Genomic DNA, 27500 nt, shown 5'->3' with positions numbered 1-27500 from the left:
TGTCTCACCAAACCAAAAAAAAATCAGTCCAATATCTGCTAAAGAAGAACAACAGCCAATAAATATACGTAACGTATAATATTCCACTAAATAAGTGGTCTTACTCTTACATACTACTTATCATGGACTTGCTACATCCACGGTATATAGATTACTTTCTTTGACTTAATACATATACTACATATGATCATAAAACATACTCCTCTCACTTTCTTAAATTAGTTAGTGGAAATTAACATATACTAGATCCACGGTGTGTGTATATATATATATATATATATATATATATATATATATATATATATATATATATATATATATATATATATATATATATATATATATATATATATATATATATATATATATATATATATATATATATATATATATATATATATATATATATATATATATATATATATATATATATATATATATATATATATATATATATATATATATATATATATATATATATATATTACTTTCTTTCGTCTTAATACATATAAATTAATAGAGGAAAAATAAAGACGATAAATATTAAGAAAAATATTAAACAAAAGTTAGTGGAAATTATATAGGGATCACATCTAATAAAAAAATATTTTTATAAAGGTAGTGAAAAATATGTGTAGACTATAAGGAATATAAAAATTATTAAATTGAAGATAGTGGAATATATGTGGGAACTATAAGCGTTATATTAAAATATTTAATAGCGAATAAATAAGGTTAAATTTGTTCAAAATTTGTGATATAAATAGAAAGATTTTTTATTAGAACAATAAATAAAACACTTAAAAATGACAAATAATAGAACCTTATTTGAGAAATGAAAGGAGTATCATTTCAATAGCAAACTAAAAAAGATAAGAAAGTATATTTCCTTACTTTTGCACAATCTCTAAGAAAATATATAATGTAGATAGAAATTAAGTTTGAAAATCATATGGTCTCAAATAAATTAAGGTCTTGTCTGATTTTTAATTTATTATAACAAAAGTAAACAAAATTGGGGCAGTTAATATAGAAAAATAATTAAAGGAAGAAACAATTTAAGGAGAATTAATCTATCGGTTTGATAAATTTCTTGTCTCCCCTTCAACCCCCTAACACCCAACCATAGTAATAATTTAACCCTATTTATGGATGAAACGTTTTCATGTCATACCGTTTACTCTTGTTCCATACACATTTTCCATGACTTAATAAGGCTGTTGTAACTTTTACCCCTTTTCCCCCTTATCAAAGCAGGTCCTAATATGAACCATAACGTTTTAAATACTTTCTTCATTTCAATTTGTTAATTAAAAATATTTTATTTATATTCATATTAGGTACAATAATATTAAATATTAAGAGTTAAAGAAATTTGTGATTTTGGAGTTCTTTTTGCATTGATGACTCGTTTGAAAGACACACCTGAAAAATTAATATTAAAATGTAGATTCCATAATACAGGACAATGCAGAAATAACTGATAAGAAGAAAGTAAACAAGATTAACTAGATGATTGTACAATAAAAAAAATTGTTTAATTAAAATTGTTAAAATGGGTGACGATGCAATAAAAAAAATTAGCAACCAATATCAAATTAATATAAGTTAAATTTATTTTGCCATTCCATTTTGCTAATAGTTATATTTGGATGATTCAACTATAAATTTTTTTATGGTCAGTAAGTCCTAAATCTTTCCTCAGAGGAGTATTAATAGTTTAATTTTAAGGAAAATTCCACATGGTTGCATCCAGTTTTCATAAAATGCCAGTGGTAGCACTTTTTTAAGAAAATTCCACATGGTAGCATCCAGTTTATGCACAAACTAATTGCCGTAGCATTTTCCGTTAAGTTTTTGTTAAATTACGTTTAATTCATCATTTGGTAAGTTTTTTCCACATGGTAGCATCCAGTTGTTGTTTAGTTCACAAATTTAACGTTTAATTCACCGTTTAATTCATTAACGCCCATAGATGTTGTAAAAATTTTGTTTTCGTTCAAATTGTTGGTATTATAAAGTTCAAAAGGTAAGTAACCTAGCACTAATACTTATACATATTTACTTCAAGCAAAATTAGAGATAATTCTAATAATAAAAGCAAGTATTTTCCTACTAAAAAAGATTTGGTACAAAAAAGTTACCTAATCATTTATCTTTTTCTTTACAATTTATGAGAAAAAATGTATAAACCAATATTACAAAAAGCTAATGATTAATGTCGTTAACAAACAGGAAGATGGCAAGTAGGATTTGGTGTTGATGGAGACGATGGGGAACCAGTGTTCATAACCTCTAACAAAACCTTAGCCTTTTGTTGTATCTACTTGTGCATCATTTTATTATTATTAGAAGTATCTCTAACTTTTCTTGAATAAATATGTATTAGTATTAGTGCTTGGCTACGTACCTTTTGAACTTTATAATGCCAAAAATTTGAATGAAAACAAAATTATTATAACATTTATGGGCGTTAATGAATTAAACGGTAAATTAAACATTAAATTGGTGAATTAAACGTTAAAATTGTGAATAAAACAAAATCTGGATGCTACCATGTGGAAAAAACTTACAAAATGATGAATTAAACGGAATTTAACAAGAACTTAACGGAAAATGCTACGGCAATTAGATTGTGCATAAACTGGATGCTACCATGTGGAATTTTCTTAAAAAAGTGCTACCACTGGCATTTCATGAAAACTGGATGAAATTGATACACTTAAGGTCAAAATTTATATATTTAAGGTCAAAATTGATAAATGCTCAGAAAATGGAAAAAATGAGAAAAAACATGTAGGGTTATTACACACGCGAATTGAGCCGATCCAAATTGACGGTCTCATAATGAGATTGTCTCATCCAAGTTTTTGTGATATAAGAAAGGGGAGACTGAAGAATATAATTATGCTTTTGCATTGCCAAGAATGTGTTTACTTTAGGTAGCGCTGAAATCACTGGAATAGCTCACTTGTTGGATTCTTGTTCATTTACCCAATATAATATTATTACATTCTTCTTAATTTCCATGTTATATTTTTGTTCATTTTTAAATGGCTTTTTTTAATACTCATTCGTTGTCATTATCCCAAAGCAAAGTCCATCACCTACAAACACCCATAAACCATTATCCCACACCATGATCAACACCCAAAGCATTACATTAGCATTAGAGCAGCGCTCCTTCGACAGGAGTGGCACCATCAGCATATGCAACCTATATAACATGGCACTGAAGATGGAAGTTTATGAGGTCGATCCAACATATAATTTTTTTGGGACTTAGGTGCTGAAATTCCACCTTTACAAAAGCTAGAGATGGCTGTGACTTGTGAGGTACGATGTTATACATTCATTCAAATCTTTCTCTATAGAAGAACTATATGAAAAATGGGGGCAAGGATTGTGCGAGTGTTGTGATGAGAAAATGGAAATATTAGGACATAAGTGTAGAAAAAGGAAAGTGTTGTAAGATAATCTAGAAAACAAATCTGGAAAGTGGTATTCTAAGCATAAAAATTCTACGTTAAATATGAGTTATCTAGAGAATTTTAGATAAAACAAATGAGAAAAAATTAACAACACATGCACCCACCAAGCAAGTTTATAAATACACCTTGAAATGCTTGTAAGGAAGTGTGCTCACAAAAAGTTAAGGTTGTGAGTGTTCACAAAAATAAGAGATTAGTGAGACATGAGCTTATAAAATTAGAGTGTTAGTATATGTAGGTGAAGAATACACGTCCCACAAAAATATAAATATACAAAGCATTATGTATATTTAAACATTTGTATTTATTTTGGAGCAGTCGAAGAAAGTATCGCAGGACCACAACAAGAAGTATGATAAATATTTTGGATATCTTTAAAGAAATGGATATTCTATATGGTAACAATTAGCTTTTAAAAAACGTCAATGCTAGAAATTCTTAAAATAAATTTTCACAGTGTAACATCATACGGTTATACTTAAATGAGCAGTAACATGATTATTTAACATTAGATGTTTTTCGTTAAATTGATTTAAGAAGTAAGGTTAAGTTACTGAAGTACCCTCATTCATTTCATTTTCATTCATCCTCATCAATTGATCTCCTTCACTATTCCTCCATTGTTGTGCGGTTCTAAAGGTGAGCTAACACTTTAATTCTCAAACCCCCTATGCAATTCAATTCAGAACCCTTGGATACAATTGGAAAATAAGCAAATGCAAAGTTGTTAATTCTTAAAATTAGATGTTTCTTTCTTTTTTGAATGATTCTTTATTTTTGAGATTTTGTTTTGATGTTAAAGAGTAACTGTTTTTTTTTTTTTTTTGAAATTTATAACTTCAGTTTTTGAAGAAGCATGGTCGAAAGGAAAGAACCGATCTTGGTGATTCTCAACAGGTTCTTGTTTTTTTTTCTTTAACTAATTTGATTTGATGAATTGTTCCCACTTTTCATGATTATTTGAATATCAATATGATTAAAGGGTATGTTTGTGTGATTGAATTTTAACCAATTTAAAAGCTTCTAATTTTGGTAATCAATCAATAAATATTTATGTTAGAGTATATAATATATCCTAAGGCCTCAACCATCGGCTTAAACTTTTAATTGAAGCCTCAAAATATATTATATACTCTAACAATTTACACTTTGTTTTTAGTTTAATTTGTCATTTACAAATTTGTTTTGACTATGAAATTAAAATGATGGATTTCTAACCTAGTATTATAACACTTTACTGAGAATGTAAAACACTTTAAAGCTAGAAGGAAGCGATTAAGTTGACTTTTGAATAGAGGTATTTCAACGACAAAGAAGGGAAGCCTTGAGTTTAGCATTTTTTGCCATAAACAGTAAAAATGAGGAAGAAAAGAGAGGATGAATATAATTTATAGTTGCTATCACCTTTAAAAACTTAAGGAAGAACATTGTGAAAAGGATGCAATTGAAAAGGATGAATAATAATGAGGATGAATGAGGGTACTTCAGTAATTTATCATTACTTCTTAAACCAATTTAAGGAAAACCATTTAATTTTAAGTAATAATATTACTCCTCATTTAAGTACAATAGTAAGATGTTACATTGTGAATTGTTTTAAGAATTGCTACCACTTTTATTCCTTAAAAGTTAAGTGCTATCATAGAGAATATCCTTAAAAGAAATGACTTATACAAAAAAGCTATAATTGGAAAGATTTATAACAAAATAAAAACTCATGAAGAATGTTGGTGACAAGAGCATTAAAAAAACAAAAATAAAATAAAATAAAGAATGTTAGTAGGTTAGTGGCATGAACACTAACACAAATATGAAAACTGCACAAATATGAAAATTGCAGTGCTAATGACTTGAGCACAAACATAAAAAATGACAAACAAATTTTGTTCAAATATAGAAATATAAGAATCTTTGAGAACAAGTAATGACATGAGCATTAACAGGAGAATATGAAGAAATTAAAAGAAAGGAAAAGAAAGTTGAGAAATTAAAATGTAAGGGAATATGAAAGTTAGTGACATGAAGACTTACGAGAGGAAATAAAGAGAAAATTAGAAAATGGAGGAAAAATTAGAGAAGTTTGTGAAGATAAATATAAAGAAGCTAAATATTAGAGATTAAAAAAAAATAAAAATTGGAGAATGAATTTTGGAGAATGGTGGGGAACATGAGTATCTATGACTAGGGGTGTGCAAAATTAGACCGGAACAGCGGTCCAGATCGAACCGGTTGAACTCGGACCGAAATTAGCTCGGACTGAAAGCGTCAGGTTTGTTCCTTAAAAATTATGAAATTCGAGCTCCGATCCAATTCGGTCCAAACCCGAAAATTTTAGGGTCAGACTGGTTGATATATAGTGTTTTTTTTCCCTAAGGTTGCTGCATGCTTCTGCTTGTTAGGCTTCTTCATATTCTTCTAATCTTAATACTTCTATTTGTTAATCTAATACTACTATTTGAAAGGTATTGGGATTTGAAATTTTATACTTTAAAATGTAAATTTGGTTAATATTTTTTAATTATTTCTTTAAAATTTTTTAGTTTAACTTCATTCACAGATTTGAGTTAGCTAATATATTATTTCTTTAAAATACCACGAAATTTAAATTAATGAATAAAATTATTTAATTGATGTAGGATGGTAGTTGGTATGAAAATATTAATTCATGATAAATGTTTTCATTGAATTTCAATATTGAGTTAACCGGTCCAAACCCGGACCGGACTGATAGTTTTCAGGGCTGGACCAGAACTAGACCGGATGTAACAGGTTTGGTCTTCGGGTCTCAAAATTTTAAAATTCGATTCAATCGGTTCCGGTCCGGGTTTGTATCGGTGCTTAACAACAACAAAAAGCTAAAGGAATAAAAATAAAGAAAGATGTTTGTTAACAAGGATACCAACAAGAAGAAGATATTTGAAAACTAGTGTACGTTGGTGACATGGGCGCCAAAGACTAGTGGTGTTCAAAAATATCCGGTTTGAAAAAACCGATTCGGATTACCCGGTATCTGATTTTTAAAACCGGGTAATTACCCGGTTTACTAAATTCGGATAATTCGGATTGGGTACCCAGTTTTAAAATCGGGTGTTCGGGTCGGATACGGATCGCAAATTTTGGGAAACCGGGTACCCGGTATCCGGTTTGTATTATTATTATTATTATCATTATTTTTATTTATTTTCAAAACCCTAAATTGGCTAAATCTACCTTGGGCCTTTTGAAATCCCGTTTTTATATCCCATATTCCCATCTTCATTCTTGCTGCTTGCATCTTCAAATTCGTCCAGACGGTGAGACGGCAGACTCTATCACTCCAGACTCCCATCTTCTTCAATCTTCACGCCGTCATCTTGCTTCTTCTTCACCATTCACGTTGAGACGTCGACAAGAATCCAGACCACTGCCATTCTTCTTCTTCACCGTTTTTAATTGGGTAAGTTTCTTTCGGTTCATCACCATTCTTCTTCTTCTCAAGATCTTCTTCATCCGAAACAAACCTGGTTTTTGGTACTTATTTGATTTTTTTTTTTTGCCATTTTCGATTTTGTCATTTGTGTGTTTTGATTTAAGGTTTTTTTTCATAGAGATTTAGCCATTTTCACATTTTCGGTGTTAAGTTGAATTTTCTTCATTAGTTAGATTTTCCATTAGTTAGATTTTGTCAAGTCTGTATGTTCTTCATTAGTTAGATTTTCCCCTTTTTTTGGATTTTGCCATTGAATCCATATGAATGGATGATATATTGATATGTAAATTATGCAAAAAAAGGAAGTCTGTATTAGTTTGCAAGGTGATTGATGAAAGTGAACTCCTATTGCTGGTAATGTTGATTGAATTCTGATATTTATGTTTAATATTTTGAAGTTGAATTCTGATATTTATGTTTAGAATTTGAATATTATATAAAAAAATGTTAAAAGAAATCAGGAAAAAAAAACACAATTTTTAGGAAACAATCAAAACCGGGTATCCGGTTTAACCGAGTCGGATCCGGGTCACAATTTTAGGTACCCGGATTTCCGGATCCGGGTCGACCCGGTACCCGAATTTGAACACCCCTACCAAAGACAACAAAAACAAGTAAGAAGATCGGTAAGTATTGGTGTCATGCGTATCAACAATCAATCAAGAATTTGTGTACAAGATTTTTAATATTAGGAGTGTTCGAAGATAATGTAGAAAAATATAGAAAATGTTAATCTAAGCAAAATAATCTAGATAAAATAAGACCTATATAGAGAAATTGTAAATGAAAGGAACTAGAAAAAGTTGGCAACACATTCACCCACCAAGTAAGTTTATTAATATTACATGAAATGCTTCTAAGTGTTCTGAAAAAAAAAGTAAGGATGTGAGTATACAGAAAAAATACGAAGTTAGTGAGATATAAGCTCACGTGATTAGAGTGTTAGTATGTATAGGTGAGAAATACGTATCCCACAAAAATGTATTTAATCATTTTTGATTATATGAATGTTATTTTGAATCCAATACAAATTTCATGTACGCCCAAACTTCTATCAGAAAGTTGAGGAGTTGATTGCTTTTGTAGTGCCTAATCCTAGCCACTTGCACTATCATCAACACTACCCCTGTCAAGGAACCAACTCAACCAAAAGCTTAAGCTTATGGTTGAGGCGCCAAGATATGTTATATACTGTAACACGCCCCTTCACACGAAAGCCCATTGGGCTAGAAGTGTGGATGCGCACATGCGCTGACTATTCCACTTTAAATGAGAGGTGATTGAGATTCGAACCCGACACCTCTTGTCACACTGGCTTCTGATACCATGTCAAGGAACCAACTCAACCAAAAACTTAAACTTATGGTTAAAGCACCAAGATATGTTATATACTTTAACACCCCCAACCAATATAATCACCCTCATTGGCAATAACAATTTCCCTACATTCCAACAAAATGTGACCTCTAACCTTCTTAAACTGCAAATAGACAACGATTATCAAAAGTTCAATCCGGAATTAGCAACCCAATCTTTGTCATTGATTTTGTTAGCTACATTGCCAAAATTGTATTGAAAGATTTTTGTGTCGTGGCTAACAAAAGCAGAAAGGAGTAATTGAAATTTAAATGTCCCCCTCCCCTATCCCCCAATTGCCCTAATTACAATTCACGAAAATTTTTTTGGCCATCTCAGTCAAATCTCATCATGAATTCATTATCTCTATCTACCAATTTCAAATTTAAGAAAAAAAAAAATAATTTTATGTTTCTTTAATTGTCATTGAATCGTCAAATTTCATCTCCCCTCTTTTTGATTTCAATTTTCATTGTACCGTCTGAACCCTATAATTTTCGAATTGAAAAAAAGCTTTCGTTTTTCTTCTTCAAGACAAATTAACTGGCGAAATTCACAACTGATGTTATTGAAAACTGGCGTAATTGCACAATTGCTTAAAAAATCGAGTAATTCCAAGGTACATAATGTTCTTCTTCTTCTTCTTCTTCTTCTTCTTCTTCTTCTTCTTCTTCTTCTTCGTCTTCTTCTTCTTCTTCTTCTTGTTTGTTTTCTATCTTCTTCATGTGATTTCCTAATTTTGGAATTTTTTATTGTTTTAATTCTAAATTAAAAAATTATCTAAATTAAAAATTTATTAAATTAAATTTAGAAATCATGAAATGTTACCAATAGTTGAAAGATTTGAAGTCCCAAACTCTCTTTTTAGAGGTGATAGATGGGTAATGGTTTCCATGCTTACTTAGATGGAGGGATCAATTACTAACATGTAAATCATTGAATCCTAATGCTTTAATTATTCTTTGTTACATTATTTACAATGTGATGCATTAAAATATTAATATTTAATTGGGGGTGTTCAAAACGAATATTGAATCGATCCTGATACTAGATATACCAAATATTCCAGATTGGATATTTTTGCACACTCGCATAATAACACACTTATAACATTTTTTAAATCAATAATATTTGTAGTTTTATATACTTTATTAATAATACTTTATCAATTTTTTTTCGTGCACTTTACATGGTTAAATTTCTATTTTGTCGTTTAAAGTTGTGCACCCATATGGCAATATCCCTCTCGTTCTTTTTTTTTTCTTTCTTTCATTTTTTTCCTAAAAATTCGGATGAAAAAACAGCAACAAGCCAGGCGGATTTAGATGCGCGCTACGTGGCACGTGTCTTTAGGCATTTAAAAAATAAAGAAAAAAAGTCAATCACGTGCGTGGCCTCCCTTCTCAGTTCTCCTTTCTTAGACTCACCATTAACCTTCTCCTTTCTCCAAAAAATGTTATAGATAAGATAAATTATTAGAAAAATGAGCGAAATAAGACGAAAATCAACTTATTTCTAAAAATAAGCGTCTAATTTCCAAACCTGAGGTTTGGTTCTGTTCGCAGTTAGTAACTACGAACAGATGCTTAATTTTTTAAAAAGGCAAAGAAGCTGTTCGAATGGGCTTATTAGTGACTGCGAACAGGGTAAAAATGTCAACAGCAACAACTTCTTTGTCTTTTTAAAAAATTAAGCACTTATTCGCAGTTACTAACTATAAACAGAACAAACCTCAGATTTAGAAATTAGACGCTTATTTTTTAAAACAAGTTGATTTGCCTCTTATTACGTTCTCTTTTTTTTTTTTTTAATAAATTAGCATATCTATTTCAATAATTTTCTCTTCTCAAACCCACGAACAAAATCCCTGAGACCCAGTTACCCACCCACGACCGGAGGAGTGACGACCGACTCCACCCACCCTTCGTCGGCATCTCTTGCCACACGCCAGACGCCACCCTTCACTGCTGTTCGTTGTTCCCTAAAATTTCTATAACCCAGTTCATGGTTCGCACTTCACAAGGCCACTGCCCACTGTTTCTGCTACCGTGAACCAATAAGCGTGAGGTCAAGGCCATTAGGCCCACCGACTCTGACGGCCACCGTGAACTGTAAACACCACCAGACCAATCCACCTTCAATTCAATTTCAGGTATTATTTTGATTTTTAAAATCCTCAAAAGATTTTTTTTTAATTCAAATTTCAAATTCAGTTTCTTCAATTATTAATATGTTTTTACTTATTATAACTTTGGAATTTGGAATGTTAATATGTATTGTGATTTGTGAATTAGTGAATGTGTTTGGTTTTACGATATGTGTCATTGTGCTTGATTAAATATCTATGAATTGTTTGATTTCAAGATCTACTTGCTATGGTTTAAGGATTATTACATCCCTGAGATCCTGGCTACTGTTGAAGCCAGGTTGTTTGATCTAACATATTCCTTTAGTAGAACCACTTTTAGTTTTTATATGATAGATACATTTCTTTTAACTTTGTTTTATTTATATTTGGATGATTGGAAAAGTTGCGTGTTATTAGAAAGGTCTTTTACCATCTTTTAGTGGAAATTGGAAAGAGCTTATCCAAGAGCGTGAAAATGATTTGAAGGTTTAGCTGTTTGACCACCCCAAGATTTATTTTAGAGTTATTGGTTAAAGAACTTATTGGAAATGCTTCTTTGCTCTCTGATTTCTTTCAAAATTAGTTTAAACATCCAATGAACACCATTTTATTGAAGGGATCAACTTTTACATTAGACACCAAAATGTCATTCATGGTCAGATATAAGTGTTGAGTTATACTTTTGATTCCCTGGTGGGATGTAATTTGCAGCCCCATTCTATAGGGGCATAATGTTGTTGAAGCTTGATTCCCTGGTGGAAGTTTGAGCCTTGGATTTGTCCCTGCAAGCAGCGTTTGAATTTCTCATAAAATAACATAATTTATCTTTGTTCTTTTACCTGGGTTCTTTAGAGCAACAAGCCATCATTATTCTCCTTCCTCCCGATTCTTGTTCGAAAAGAGGAACAAACACCACAACCCTAATTCGGGTTGTTTTGAAAACTCAGCAATAAGGAAGTGCAAACAACAATATTGATCTTTCTTTTTAAATCTGAACTCTTAGAGGAAGGTATCAATTTTCTTTTAACTTTTCCATTTCTAAATAATCCCTTGGTTTTTTATATATACCATTTCTATTTATGTTTGGGTACATATATATTGATACCCTCCTTGTTCTAGTATAATTACTTATAGAAAAATACATTAGGATATGAATGAATGAATTAGTTTCATGAAGTATTACACATATATATATATATATATATATATATATATATATATATATATATATATATATATATATATATATATATATATATATATATATACGTATATGTATACGTATATATATGTATACGTATACGTATATATATATATATATATATATATATATATATATATTATGTATATGTATACATATATATTCTATTAAAGTTGGACGAATCTTAATGATTAGAATGAAAATGATGGACATTTTAATTAAGAAATTGGTGAAAAATGTTTGTTATTGGTAATATAATGGGTTCAGGAGACAACTTCATCGACGAGCCCTTCTATAGTAGAATTTTGTAATAGTTTGGTTCTGTAGACTTATCTCGGACTTATGTAGATTCAGGTAATATTTGGGACTGTAATTTAGCTGTTTGTTCTCCATATTAGCTTTTATAGTTAAGTTTAGACCTTGTGACACCCCTTTAGAGGTTATGGTTTGAGATATGATTCGTTTGGGTTACATAAACAATGACCTAACTTGATTGAAGATTATTTGGCAAGAAGAGATTAAGAAAAGACTTGTGAATTATTTGTTCAGATACTTCTTCAAGTCATATGAGTTGTTAGTCAAAATCCTCTTCAAGTTATGGAGATGAATATACGGAAGTATTATCAACTGATGAAAAGTTTGCAAAGTGAAAAATGATCAAGATAGTCAAATGTTCATTCATTCAATAGAAAATAAAAATTACAAATAACTGGAAGTATTCAATATACAACAAAATTTTTGAAACTTCCAGGAGATAATAAAAATAAAAGTTCTTGATTAGCTGGCTGGAGGAGTCGTCGAGGCAGAAGGAGTAGAAGTAACAGTTCCCTGGCCAGATGATGCTTTTTATTGGGCCATTAGGGTGGGAATGCACAAAGTGACTGGAGTTTCTGGAGCCAAGAAGGGTTCAATCATATACCATTCTAGGTCAGGATAAGCATTAAAAATTGCATTCATTGCAAGCCAGAGAGAGCCCTCCTTGGTTCTAGCCCTATCAGGAGAAGTACCGATGAATTGATCAGAATTCAGTGGTGAAATGGCGAGTCACCTGCAACGGCGAAGGATTGGTCAATTGATATGTTTAATATTTCGAAGGAGGATGAGTGGGTTTATTTAAATAGAAGCAATACGTCTATGCCCAACTCGCCTTCTGCTAGGCTTGGTCCAGCTAAAATCGCTATAATACGAAGTTTTCTACATATTTGCGTTTTTAGCTCCACTACCTTCTAATTTAAAATTTTTAGGCTCGTTTGGTATAATTTTTTTGAAATAAAGTAATAACGGCCCGTTTGGTTGGTGGTATTAAATGATGGTAATGAGAATGATTTATAGTTTAAAATATCATCAAAAGTTCCATGTCATTCCCATGGTAATGAAACTTTGATTATAAAAAAGGTTTTTGTATATACAAATTTTCATTACCACCTAATACCACCTCTCCCAATGGTAATGCATTGGATTGAAATTTATGAAGAAAATGAGATGATTGAAGTTGGACAAGCATGGCCATCAAGGTAGCAAGAGATTTTTCAACAGAAATTACTCTAATTTTCATTCTCATTATCACCGTTTAATACCATCTACCAAACGGGTCATAAATGATTAAGACATCTAATTAGTTATTGGTTGGTATAAAAAAATTTAACCAATTTTATTTCTTTGGGTTAATCATTACCTTTGTTTTGATTCCCCTCTTTTTCTAAGAGTAATAAGAAGAAAATGAAATCACTTTAGAGGGCGCTTGGTATGTAAAATTTATATGCAGGAAACGGAATGAATAATGCATTACCATTACTAAGTGTTTGGTTAGACATCCAAGATAACCCAATCCATTTCTCAAGGGAATGTTTTCCTCCCATTTGTTACCCTCATAAAATCCGGTAACAAAAACCATTACGCTCCGCCCTCCATCAACAAATAGTATTGATTTGCTACTACATATCATTCTCCCTATTTCTTTCTCCTTTTCTCGCTACTCTTTTACTCAAAATTTCTTACCGTTTTTGCTCTGTACTTTTTCCCAATACGACATCCATGATTACTTCCATACATTTTGTATTCAAAAGTAAATGCAAGAATAAGATGAATAGTTTACCCAAAAGAACAAATAAGATGAATAATGAGAAAAAAAACTTCAATTAATTTAACAATGAAAGAAGGAAATAAACTCCTTTTATATATATAACCAAGGCCATAATATAACCAAGATTCTATTCTAATAATACAATATCCAATGCGTAGGAATTACACATAATAATCAAAAGAAACCAAGGTTGCATAATGCTCATACCCTCATGTATTTTTCTCAATCTAAACCCTTTTTTCCTGGCACTTCAAACCGCTATAATTGCACATTTTATAATTTTTAATTCAATATGTATAATTTTAGTGGTTATTTTACACGAAATAGACTCTCTTTATTATGCATTGAACATTTCTCCAAGTTGTACAATAAGTAACTAAGCTTAGTGGTGTCTTGAAAGGAAAGTTGTTGATTTGTACATATTTACTTCTGCAGTTACAAAATGGATGAGATTGTTAAGGAAGTCAAGGAAGTCGAGAAACAGTGGGATGAAACAAGTTTTCAGTGTCAAGGATATATAAAGGCAATAGAAGAGTATGGAAAATCACGAGATATGAGTGGAGAGAAAAACTCTCTTCCAAGATTGAATGGTTTGGCACAGGATGGGTTGGTTGTGCTTAATTCGTTGCAGCTTAAGCTTGATACATTGGCTCCGCAACTTCCAACATATGATGAGGCTCAGAGTGCATAGGCTCTTGTTGAAAACTGGAAACATCAATGTCAAAGGTGAATTCAAAACTTCAAGGTGTCATCCCCTTTTCCCTCCATAAAATAAGGGGAGGAAACAAATAAAAGAAAAATGGAATAAAGAGCTTTATTCTTTCCTTTTTTTATATGTTGTTCTTTCTTGGAACCAATTTGATACTTATTCAGTTATTTGTATATATAGTTGATATTTAGTGTCTATTTTATTTCCTAGCTTGCGAGCTGCTTTGAGGAATGCTAATCTGCAAGCAAAGATAAACATCAGGAAAACTGCTCAGAAAGAGGTAAATACAAAATTTGTTATCTATTTTCTCTTGTTTTTATTTTGTGTAGTGAAAATGCTTTTGTTATTACCTAATACCTTTCATAAATGCACTCCTTGTATTTGTCCGTCCTTGCTTCGTAAATAAATATCTATGGTAAGGTATGCTAGAAAGTTCTTTGATTGGAAGTTGCAAACATTTAAAAAGCATTGTACTGTCATATCACCAAATGGCTTTCCTCATTTATGTTTGTGTTTGGCGATACTCATTCAGGGTAGTGTTACTTGTAACATTGACTTTATTATGATTAGGGAGTTGGTATTTAAGTCATGTTAATATGTTTATGGTATTTTATTCTCTTAGCCAGGTTTAGGTGATGATTTCTGCAATATGCTTGTGATATGTAAAATATTAAGAATTAAATAAAATTTGTAATTTTAATGTAGACATGATGGCACCCTTCATTATTTAGGCTTTTAAGACAATAATATACCAATGCAATACTATCTTTTAGGTGTTTTAAGATTTTTACTAATTTTCATATGCACCTTTAGAGTTGTTAACTTAGCTCAGTAACCATAATCTTCCGGGTATTTGTTATCATTCAGAAAGCATAGATGTCGCTTATCCCATCGAATAATTACTACCAAATTCTCAATCCCAAAAGATTGGGTCGGTTACATAAACAATTAATTAGAAGACTAATACATACTGTAAATATTTCCTATATATTGTAAAAAATAGCGTTAACCAAAACACTCCTTAGATCACAAGTGTTCATGTTTTTTTGACCTAGTTATGGGTTTATATGGGTCATACGGAAGACCACTTAAACGCCTCTTTGATTCTTGGCGCATGTACTACATGAGGCTCTTCAAATGTGTGCCTTTTTGCGCCTCGCGTGCCTCGTGCACCTCGTGTATGCCAGATATAATTTTTGATAAATAACATGTCTTTGCCTAATATTACTAAAATAACCCTCACTTCTTAGTTGTTTAATGAATGGAAAGCAAATATTTACACTCGTTTTTGCCCTAAAGATAAAATGTGGAGGGAGAAACGAAAGAGTAAAAATAACCTTGAAGTGCTGCCATCTTCATTGGTTGACGTATGATTTAGATTTATTTTCTAAGTGTTTGTTTAAGTGTGTCACAAAACAATTCAAGCATCAAGAACCACTATTTTCTTTTTTCCTTTGTTTTTGATTTTTTAACTCAAGACTATGTTATTGACTTATCGAATCATCGTATGACTTTATGTAATATGTGCTAAAATAGTGTTTAGCTTACTTATATGTTATTATAATTTGAATTTCATGTTTTAATTATGAAGTATTAAATATGTTTCAAAAATGATTTTGGAGTTTTTTAACGAAGTTGTGCGCCTCGCATACAAAAAGCTCGCGTCTTCGCCTTTCGCCTTGCGCCTCGGGAAAAAGGACCTTTTGTGTCTCAATGCGCCTTGTGCTTTTATAAAACTAAGAATCTAGGTGCACAAGTGCCCACCTGGACAGTCCCTCTTCGACACTGATTCTGAACTAGAACAGCTGCTCATGACCTGTACATGTGCTGAACTTATTTCCCTCAGACCCTGATCCTTTAGGTCACAATAAACCTGCTCATGCTTGCATTATCTTCTGATTCTAAATTGGATGTCTTGCTGAACTGACCCACATTCCTACTCCCAAGTGCACTGGTCTGCCAGACCTTAAACCCTAGTGTGTTGATGACTGATCTGATGCAACAGATCTGCTCATTGATTGCTCACCTGATCTGGTTTAAGTAACCCACAGGATCCATAGTTGTACCTTTGAACTGATTTGCTCCTAATTGCACTGCTCACATACACCTTCAGTGGATTCTGTTTCTAGTGCACTATCTACTCCTAAGTGAACTTTACTCATTCACTGAACATCCAGCAGATCTTGCTCACCATACCTGATCAACAGATACACTTTCTACTGAACTACTGCATATCAGGTGCACAAGATTTGAACCTGCACTGACTATAAGACCTGAACCTGAACAACACATTGACCAGATATTTTGTCTCAACAACTCCCGCCTTTAATTTTCTTATATTAAATTATAAACCATGTTATCCATCTTATCCAGCATGTGTGGGTGGATGCCCCTATCCTAATTTGATAATGAGCTAAAGCCATATGTCAAACAAGCTCACTAGAGAATTAATATGGACTGCTAACTCAGATGTTAGGGGCTGCAAACTCACGCACACAAAAATGACACAAGAACAGAATGTTCAATAAACTGATGGCAATATTCAAGTCTGCCAAACTCCAAGTCAGAACTTTTATTTAATTCTTTTTATAATGGCACATATTACAAGTATGATGGCTTATATAGCCCAAGAAAGCCACCTCATAACTACCTATAATGTGGGTAGGAGCTAGGAGGTGTTCAAAACGCACCCGATGATTTGATATGTACTCAACATTGAAATTGAACCCAGCTTTGACTTGACTTCAAAGAATTCAAAACTATGTAAAATCAATGTGACACAAGGCCTTATTTTAAACTGATTTGAAATAGCTGACTAAAAAATAAGCAAAATGAAAAAAGAAACATTGAAAAGACTATCAAACGAAGGAGAAAGAAAGAAAATATAAAACATAAACAAAATGGACCTTCTTGTATATTTACAAAACACGCAATAAATAGGTATTTTAAGAAAGCTACAAAAACTATGAAAAGGTAAACAAATGATATAGTTTTGTGTTTATGAGATATTTATTTATAATATGATGAAAGATCAAAGCACAAGAAAAGAATCTTAATAGGCTTTCGAAACAACTTACCAAGTTACCCATATCTGATTGATTTTGGGTAGTCTAAAATGAAAATTTCATATCACCCTAGGCACAACACCAAATCCAATATTTCTAATGCCAAAAGTTTCATAACTCAATGAAGTTTACTATGTTAAAAAAGTTTTTTAAATGGACAAAAAGAAGACCTCCAAAACAAAGTGGTTTTCAATCTTAAATTTTGTTAGATTCCATCATCCTTTATTTTTTCGATTTTAGGTTCTTCTCGTCAAAACCAAATGAAATATTTATCCCACGAGGACTTATAGCTCCGATACCGATTTTCACTAAGTATGGACCCCAAGGATTAGGCTAATGAATCCAAGAATCCAATCAAGGTGATTGCACGCCTGAAGTTATTTGACTCTTTGATGGATATTACTCGAAAATGAAAGGATATGATCATGTGACATTGATCTTGGACATGACTCAATTAATATCACATGCTAACAAGCCCTCATCCTCCAACTCTCAATCAAATTTCTACTATCTTTGATCTTAGTGGAGTCTTTCTATGGACTCCCTTTGTTTCAGTTTCAAAGAAAGAACACATGTTAGCAATATTCATCGGCAATTTCCCTTGAAAGAGAACACGTCTGATTAGAATTCTAATCACTTAGAATGTGTTTATTTAATCATCAAAAGTTGAATACAACTGAGCACATGTGAATAGAAGGCTGAGCACATGCATGAGGCTTTACTAATAGCCCACGTGACAATCAATAACAAACAGCCCATGTAATTTATGTACCTTCTAACTAATCCCTAACAACTTGGACTTTATTCAACCAATCAACAAAAATAAAATGGACGACTATTTACATGTGTTCCTTTCAATACTACTGTCTACTTTTCTTATTGTTGTCATCATGAGGAACTAGATGCATGATTTCTGATGATGATGCACCAATTGGCCTTGTACCCACGAGCCCAGGTGCACAATTGCAGACCTGATGCAGCTTGACTTGTGACTAAATTTATCATCATTTCTAACCTAGCATCCAAGAGATTGCTGATAGAGCTACTAACACACCTATACCCATGTACTGAACTTATTTCCATCAGACCCTGATGCTTTTGGTTACACTAAATCTACTTATGCTTGCATTGTTATCTGATTCTGAATTGGATGTAGTGTTGAACTGACCCACATTTCTACTCCCAAGTTCACTGGTCTACGGTACCTCAAACCCAAATGTATTGATGACTGATCTAATGCAACAGATTTTCTCACTGATTGTTGACCTGATCTGGTACAAGTGATTTGCCCCTAGTGTTGCACTGGTCGTATACACCTTCAACTGATTATGTTCCAAGTGCCTGACCGCAGACCTGATCTACTCCAAAGTGAACCCTAGTCTCATTCACTGAACATCCAGTAGATGTTGATCACCATACCTGATCAACCGACACCTTTCTACTGAAATGCACATATCAGGTGCATAAGATCTGAACCTGCACAACGCACTGACCATAACACCTAAACCTGCACACTGACCAAGTTGGCTAGCTTGATTGTGTTTATGGAAGATTCATATTTGCACTAGTTTTAGACCTTCTATTATCTATCTCTTGAGTCTTGACCCATCACTGAAAAGATTGCTTGCAATTTTTTTGCATGTAATTGTTGCCCTATAAACATATGCTAATAATTATTTGAGTGATCAGCTTGCTTCTGTGATGGGCACATGCTTATATGACGTTTGCAATATAATATATACAATCAAGCATTTGGAAGTTTTCAATTAGTTAAATGATATCCTTGAATTAGGAATTTAGAATCGTATGTTGATTTTGTTTTGAAAAGAAAACTATTTTCTTGGGCTAAATGTTTCATATTCTACACTATCTAAACTATGTATTAACTTGCAGTTTCTTTGAGACCTTTGGAATTAATTGATTCTTAAAGTTTGTTTAGAGGTGCCCAAAACTTCGAGTTTAAATTAGTCTCTATCATGCTTAATCGAACTGTACTCTTGGTTTTTATGACGTGCCAACTTCTACATCTGTGCGTTTGGAAACAAACTTTTCCATTTTTTTTTATATCATGGATGTAAAAGATTGTCTCTTTGTGACCTTTTAGTTTGATTGCAGAGAGAACTTCTCCTAGGAGGTGGCAGCGAGTCCACAATGCGGAGACGCAATTTACAGTATGTGACTTATTCCTGTAGAATGGAGAATGAGAAAATTTACGACATGCAAATTTTATTTTGCAGTAAGCTGCCAATTTAGCTAAGTGAAATTGTTTTGTATTTTCAAGGACAAAAGCTGGGATGACATCTGCTGCAGAAAGCATCACTGAGAGCCTTCGTCGCACTCGTCAATTGATGGCTCAGGTGAGTACTCTTCAAACTTTTTGATATCACACTCTTTTAATCTATGACAATTTATGGCACGGTACTGGTTGATGAATGCACATTTGCCCTTTTAAGCTTGCCTTTTTCCACGCGTAGGAGTTGGAAAGAAGTGCTAGTACATTAATGACTTTTGGTATGTTACTTCTTCCCAAGAGTTGTTTTTTACTTCCGTTGTTTCTTGTCTTACATTATTTCTTATCTATCTAGATTTCGCTTACTGTTTTATGTTCTGCATATCAGATTATCCTGCAAAAGAGGATGTAAGAAGCTATGAAAGTAATTCTATGACAAAAATGAAGTTATGAAAGTATTTCTATGAAGTTGGGGTTTTGAAAGTGTTTTAAAGTTATTTCATATCAATCTTTGCAAACTAAATGAACAGGCTTGCATGAAACCCCTTATCTTGTATTGATGTTGTAGAAGTCCTGAATATTAAGACCCAATTGTTTTTTTTTTCCGAACTTCAGAGTAATATTTTTCTTATCTGCCACTATTAGCCCAATATTTATATTTCTGAATCAAAACAAAGAGAAATCCTTTGATGATTTAGTTAGATGAAATGAAACCCTTATGGCTAAATTTCCGTCCGGGTTGGTGAGTGGTGACCATAAAACAAAAATGCGGTAACGGTCGGGATTTCGGTAACGAAACGGTGATGCGGTAACGGGAGTGATGAGTTTATCGTAACGCCTAAATGTCGGTTAAAACCAAAAGATATCCCTTGATACGGTCCAAAACGCGGTTTTTTTACACCTTTACAACGCGGAAATTATCGGTTCGTTGTTTTAAAAAACCCTTACAATGCCGCCGCATATGCGATGCGGCCTTGTTTTCTAGAATGATGAAGTAGGAAAATGTAATGTTGGTAATTCAAGATTAATTAGATGATCTTTTGGCCTGTAGAGGGTTAAACAGAAACACTGAAAAAAGCAGATAGTGAATACAAAGGGCATCGATCACTATTAATGCGAACACGGAACTTGCTTTCCACAATGCAGCGTCAGGACGTTATTGACCGGTAGACAAGCTACTTTTTCTTATAGCAAATGTTCTTGTTTTTAAGCAAACTGTAATTTAAATTACGATTGTTCTCTTTGCAGCATCATCATTGTTGTTGGGTTTTTCTTATTCTCTCTAGCTGTTGCATACGTTGTTTCAAAGCGCATTGGAATATTGAAGCTGCAGCGATTAGTTATTGCATCTATTAAATCGGGTGTGGTTAGAAGAGCTGGTGTTAGGCAACAACCAGCTGCTAACGGACTTGATGTATTGCAACATGACATTGTACCTCCTACAATTGGGGCGAACCCTGCGGAGCATGTCTTGCATGAAGAACTTTGAAAGGCTTTTTAAGTTATCTCTCCATATTTTGTAGTATTTTGAAGTATATTTTGTAGAGTACCACCATTCTGTCGAAAATCGAAACATTTTTCCCTCTCAATTTCATGTCTTTTAACATTTTTCCCCTCTCAATTTCATGTCTTTGTTGCTTCTGATTAACTGATGGGAGCCCATCAGAGGACTATGTTGTAGGCTTGTTAGGTAGTTTATCAAACAAACTGTAATTAAAATCCAAACGCTACACATTTTCTTTGAAGGCTTGAAACAAGCTGGTTCGAAGGATGAAGAAAAGTTATATGCATTGATGCATGCTTCTGGAAAACTTTCCTAGGAGGTCAGTTATTATGTGCTATTAGTTGAGATAATAATGACCAAATGATTCTTATCTCATATAGTTGAAGGCGAAAATAACAAGAGTTGAGAATGATTTTTAATGGGAATATGATCAATAACGCCTTTTACATCCAAATTTATAATACCCTAATAAATTAAACCTCTCTGCGGACCTGACTAGGGATAGGAGTAGTTGGAGACGTTATATCCACATCTTAGATTACTGATGTCCGTCCTTTGACCTCTTAGTGCCCTCAACCCCTTGCCCTTACCATCTCCTTTCTATTTGGTTCTTTGTTTTCTTTTGTAGTGGTCCTTCTATCTATAGGCTTTTAAGTTGTCTTGCTTGTGTTTTTCGCGTCTCTCTATCTTTCTCGAATTGGGGGACTCCTTTGGCCGCGCTTTCCTTTATGGGTATGAGTTGTCGCCGTCCTTCCCTCCCCAGACCCTGGCCTTAGCTTTCTAAGAGCGGGATATACTGGGTAGGATGATGATGATGATGATTGATAACGCCTTTTACATCCAACTTATAATACCCTAACTTTAACTTTAGTATTATAGTGAATAAGGGTCGAATCCAAAGAAAGTTTTAGAATAAATTTCTACTTTTATCAAATGCCTACTAGAGAATTAAACTAAACTAAGAAATAACAAAAAAAAAGGAAAAACTTTCATGTGGTAGCCTTGAGGTTTTGGGTTTTCCACGTGGTAACCAAAATTTTTAAAAAATTCATGTGGAAACCTTGAGGTTTACCAAATTGTTCCACCGTGATCTTTTTGTACATAAAACGTTAGCAAACGTTAATTTTGAAGCTTTAAATTTGGGAGAAATAATATATTTAGATGAAAGATGGTAGAGTTAGGGTTTATGTTTTGGAGGAAAAGGTTGAAGCCAATGGCATTTGAAATGGTGAGTCGTATATATAAGCGTTCAACAACCTTAAAGCTTAGAAATTAACGTTTGCTAACGTTTAATGTGCAAAAAGGTTACAGTGGAACAATTTGGTAAACCTCAGGGTTACCGCGTGGATTTTTTTAAAGTTTTGGTTAACATGTGGAAAACCCAAAACCTCAGAATTACCACGTGAATTTTCCCAAAAAATTTTATCAAAGAAATTATTGCTTAAGAAAAAGAATGATAATTAAATGAGAAAATGGTTATTTCAACTATTTATTCTTTAGTCATAAAATGCAGATTAACGTGGTAGGATTGATTAAACTCAATAACTATTTAATAGAATAGAAAATTACTTTTTTTAATCAAATTATTATCTCATTTCTGGCTCAAATAACTCTAACCATTTATTAACAACATTAAGATTTTCTTCTCGGCTCACATCATTATTAATTAATTATTGCCATTAACCCTAAGTGTTCAATTATATTGATTTTAATTTCCTAATTAATTACTTACGCCCGTATAATAATTTATTTACAATCTTAAAGCTAAAGAAGTAATATATTGAATGAGCAAATACAACTCCATATTAAATTCTAATACAAAATTTCTAGTATTATCAAAACTACTAATATAGCCTAGACATTTAATCTTGCATTCAACCTTTCACTATTTGAGATTAAATCGATTCAATCATTAAAAACTACATTTTAATAAAAAACTTTTATCTAATACCCTAGCCTAAAAGATATACTCACTACTCACCGAAATAATCACTAAAATAGAAATAAATGACACAAATATGATACGAAATGTTGTGCGACATCGAAAGCAAAGATCAAAAACAATAAATAAACAATCAAGAAATTCAATGCAAACAATAAGAAATAACACTAAAAATTTAACGTGATTCATTATTAATGTCATAGCTACATGCACCGGCACGAGATCTAAAGATTTCACTATAAACTGCAAAGATTACAAAGATAATCAAGTTTTTCTCTCTCAAGAATGGCTCACTTTGTTTTTGTACTCTCTATACATGTGGCTTCAAACCCTAGCACTAATAGAAGGGAGTGTATAAAGTAATCTCTAAATAAAAGATACTTGGGCTCCAAGAGAATAAGATAACTGGCCAAAAACAAGTTAAAAAATAACTTTCTATAAAACCGCAAGAAGCGACGAGTCGTTGCTTATATGCAACGACTTGTCGCATAGTTTCTGACCTCTAAACTTTGTGAAAAATTGAAGCTCGCCACTAGGAAAGAACCTCGTTACTCATGACTTTGCGAGTAGGTAGAACATTCGCGACTCGCGACCATCACAAATTCCAGAACGGAATCCTTGCGACGCCTCATCGCTTTTATTCTTCCCCAGGAGACAACTTGCCGCCTACACTCTGGAAAAAGTCATGTACGCCCAGTCAACGACTCCTCTTGATTCACCATATTCTATGACCAAGACTCGTTCGAGTCACCTAATCATCAATAATCTCCACCTTGACGAGAAATCGTAGTCAGCAAACGATCCCATCAAACCCATAGTGAAAATATCTCAACCCAAACCCGATGCAAAGCTCATGCATAAGCCATATATCCCGATAAGTCTCCAACCAAGACCCATTCCAATAAGTCTCCAACCAAGACTCATAACGTACTCGTCCTCCAAATATATATAACAACTCATAATGCTCCACCTGCATCTCAAGCCCCAGGCAAGCTCCACTTGAAGTCCAACATGCCTACAACAAGAGCTCCCCAACACCGCACCTAAGGGCCTACTACATCACATAGTAATCAATATTTAGCAAGTCTAAGCAACGTTTAAACTTACTAAATAGAACAAACTTAGTGAATAAATCAACTGGGTTGCTAGAAGTCCCAATATTCTTCACCTTAACCCTCTTGTCAGTACATAAGAAAGATACCTAACACCAATTACTGTACTTTTGGCTTGCTCAGTTTTGTTTGTGATGAACCAACACTTTGTTTAGATAGAGCACTAGGATGGAAAAAATGGAGGGAAGGAAAAGGGAAGGAGAAAAAATAAATTAAACAGAAATAAAAGCAGATAATTTATTTGTTTGTTGAAATGAAAGGAAGAGAAAGCAAATAAAGAAGATAAAATTTATATACTTAAAATTCATGGAAGAAAAATGACAAAGTTTTATCCAAATTTATAAAAGCAAAATGTTAAGGGTAAATCATTTTCATTATTTTGATAGTTAATATATCATTATTCTTTCAAATCTTTGCAAAGGTGAAAAGACTTACTATTAACAAAAATAGAAGGCTAAGCCCCTTCAAATCATTTCCTTTCAAATCCCTTCACTTCAAAATTGCCCAAGAAAATAATAACACATCCCATCAAATCTCTCCATTTTCTTTCCTTCCAAATATAAAACTGTCTTTATTATTTCAATTATCTAAAACTAATTTAATCAGATTATTTTAAAATTGATTTGTATGAAATTGATTTAATCGGATTATTTGAAACTGATTTAATCAAATCATTTTGAAGGTATAGTTTGTCGTTATGTATAAAACTAACTTTATTAGTTCAGTTATAAGCTGATATATTTAGCCTTTTACTCAATTTAGTTCACTCAATTCAGTCATCTTTGAAGCTAATATACAAAAATCCACTTCAATTCATTCATCAACATTAGAATTGTTAATAAGAGACCTGACCCAAAATTACCCGACCAAACGTATGTTTTTAGGTGAACGTATGTTTGTTTAAAGGTTTACCAAAATTACCTCTTGTCACACTGGCTTTTGATACCATGTCAAGGAACCAACTTAAACAAAAACTTAAACTTATGGTTAATGAAAGTTGATAGGAGGTCGAATACTCTCTAGAGTGGGGGTGAATAGAGAGTATGGGCGTTTAAAATTTTTGTCTGGAAGTTCGTTTCAAGAGATGGAGTGATCTTTCAAAACTGTATTTTTGGACAGTTTTGAGTCTATGTGTATAACAATAACGTATATACGGAAAATAAACTTTAAAGAATAACACACGATATGTTAACGAGGTTCGGTTCTAAACAACCTACTCCCCGCCTATGGGCTCTCTTTCAACCCGTAGGATTTCAACGCCTTTCATTAATCCGACTTTAAGACAAACTAGAAGATCTCACTATCTTCTCTCACCACGTTCTTCCCCTTGAAGAAACGTCTTACAAGTTCCTTTAATAAAAGCAAATCCCAATCTCTCAATAGAGATTACAAGTTGAACACTTTGAAAAGTATTCTAAGTTAGGCGTATTAAACTATGAAAATAATCTAACTCTTTTTAACACTTAAGCCTATTAAAAATTGTAAGAGCTAGATGAATTAAGAATTACAACTCTTAGAGAATATTAGATCTCATTATAAGAGAGAAAGAATAGATGCATAGAGGTGTATTCTTAATCCTGAAATGAAGCCTTATATATATAGATGTTACGCCTTAACACATCCTTGAAGAGCAAGAAAGCTTCATCCGTTATTTTTGTTGATCTGGAAATTCTGAGCCAGTCTTCAAGACCTTGAGCTTTATTTCAAACTGACATGTACTAGCAGCTAACATAACCTCGTCATTGTGTGTTGTAATTAGGCTTTAATAACCAATGCTAAGTTGCCACGTTAGTACTCATACAAGAAAATGAAAACTAAGCAAAACCAGATTAATCAACATGTAAATTATTTATTCAAATTAATTCCTATTTTAAGCATTAATTCAGATAGTCATTTCCTATTTTTAGTATCAATTTAAAATATTTCCTTATTCATAGGAACTCTTTAATTAGCTTAACAACACAATTTAACTTCAAATATAACCGTGTACTTTAATTAACAAAACGTGTAATAGCTTGTACTTTAGACGTGTGTACCTTGTACTTTATATAATAAATCATCTAACTATTTTAAGCACATATTTAAATACAAAATTCAAATATAAAATATCCTAACGTTAAGAACAAAACGTGTGATAAAATATTCAAACTTAATTTCAAATAATATCAAAGTTAATTTTAATGAAGCTTGACTTATTAAAATATTTCAAAGTTAATTTTAATAAACCTTGACCTATTAAAATATTTCAAATATAATTACGAAACTAACCTTATTATAAACGTAATTATCTTCAAGACATTGAAACGTATTTCAAGACTTATAAATTTAATCATAAGATAAACTTAAGTTATTTAAGCATATTCCTATAATTCAGAACTTAAATATATATCAATTATTAAGCTTATATCCAATATGATTTTAGACTGACTTAAACAACTAAATCTGATTACTTAATTTATTTGTTTAATTAATATGTGTTTTGAATTATCATCATTTAAGAGAGTAAAGTCTTCAGTTAAAGCACCAAGAAATGTTATATACTTTAATACCCCTAACCAATATAATCACCCTCATTGGCAACAACAATTTCCCTACATTCCAACAAAATGTGACCTCTAACCTTCATAAACTACAAATAGACAACGATTATCAAAAGTTCAATCCGAACTTAGCAACCTAATCTTTGTCATTGATTTTGTTAGCTACATTGCCAAAATTGTAGTGAAAGATTTTTGTGTCGTGGCTAACAAAAACAGAAAGGAGTAATTGAAATTTACATGTCCCCCTCCCCTATCCCCCAATTGCCCTAATTTCAATTCACGAAAAATATTTTAGCCATCTCAGCCAAATTCATCACATTAATTCATTATCTTTATCTACCAATTTCAAATTTAAGAAAAAAAATTTAATGTTTCTTAAATTGTCATTGAACCGTCAAATTTCATCTCCCCTCTTTTTGATTTCAAATTTTATTGTACCATCTAAACCCTATAATTTTCGAATTGAAAAAAAGATTTCCTTTTTCTTCTTCAAGACAGATTAACCAGCGAAATTCACAACTGAGGTTATTGAAAACTAGTGTAATTACACAATTGCTTAAAAAATCGACTAATTCCAAGGTACATAATGATCTTCTTCTTCTTCTTCTTGTTTGTTTTCTATCTTCTTCATGTGATTTCCTAATTTTGGAATTTTTTATTGTTTTAATTC

General features: G+C 32.2%; 1 pseudogene; it reads left to right on the top strand.

Moving 5' to 3' along the window:
• The first annotated feature begins 10490 nt into the window (after nucleotides 1-10490).
• On the top strand, nucleotides 10491-21543 carry LOC130799478 (uncharacterized; annotated as a pseudogene).
• Nucleotides 21544-27500: the final 5957 nt, after the last annotated feature.

This window comes from Amaranthus tricolor, chromosome 14 (assembly GCF_026212465.1).
Source record: "Amaranthus tricolor cultivar Red isolate AtriRed21 chromosome 14, ASM2621246v1, whole genome shotgun sequence".
NCBI classification, from domain to species: Eukaryota; Viridiplantae; Streptophyta; class Magnoliopsida; order Caryophyllales; family Amaranthaceae; genus Amaranthus; species Amaranthus tricolor.
The sequence above is the reverse complement of the archived record's forward strand: the minus strand, read 5'-3'. Positions and strand labels throughout refer to the sequence as shown.